Source organism: Schistocerca cancellata, chromosome 11 (genome assembly GCF_023864275.1).
Source record: "Schistocerca cancellata isolate TAMUIC-IGC-003103 chromosome 11, iqSchCanc2.1, whole genome shotgun sequence".
In the NCBI taxonomy this organism is placed as follows: Eukaryota; Metazoa; Arthropoda; class Insecta; order Orthoptera; family Acrididae; genus Schistocerca; species Schistocerca cancellata.
Window position 1 is genome coordinate 147047457 of NC_064636.1, and position 821 is coordinate 147048277.

Here is an 821-nt window from a genome sequence, read left to right on the forward strand (position 1 = left end):
CCACCTGGTTTGCTTACTTCTGTGAGTGCGAGTTCTTTATCGTTGGCGATTTCCTCGTCATTGTCATCCGTATCATCCGTTCCAAACTGTTGCGAAACATATTTGACAGTTTTGCTTCCACACAGTCATCACTATGGTGTATTTCTGCAATCTCCAAATTCCAGCCACCCTCCTCTGGTCCGTCCGCTCTGAACTCAACATCACTATCTTCTAACACATTCAGTAACTCATGGTCAGTACTTTGTTCACTCTTCCTACTCTTTTTTTGGTTAGAAGGCCCCGGTGTCGGTTGATTTGCTGCCATTGTAGACAGTGCACAACACAGACAGCTAAAGACAAAAACACACAACTGCAGACAGGAAAACTTTACGTGATATTTCGTTGGTTGCTTGTACTAATATGAGTGCACAGCTGTATAAGCATCAGCTGCAGAGAATGTGCTAAATGCTAATTTGATCTCAACCTGACATGAAGAAGGATTTTTGTTTATGCACCAATGCGTCTTGTCAAGGTCTGGTTCCATGCCTTTTTCTAATGGTAGAAGAAGAAGGAAAACTCATCCCTGAAGTAATTAGCTTTGCCACCTTATCCGAAGCTGAACGTTCATATTCAGTTATGGATTTGGAGCGTTTGGCTGTAATTTGGTCCTTTAAAAAGTTTGAATATTTCATATCGGGTAAACGCACAAACGTATGCTGTGACCATGAGGCCCTATCGTTTTTGTTAACTTGTAAAGTGCTACACCAATGGATATCCAGGTGGTGTAAGTATCTTCAAGAATTCGATTTTGAAATAGTGTTCATAAAAGGAAACCAGAACAT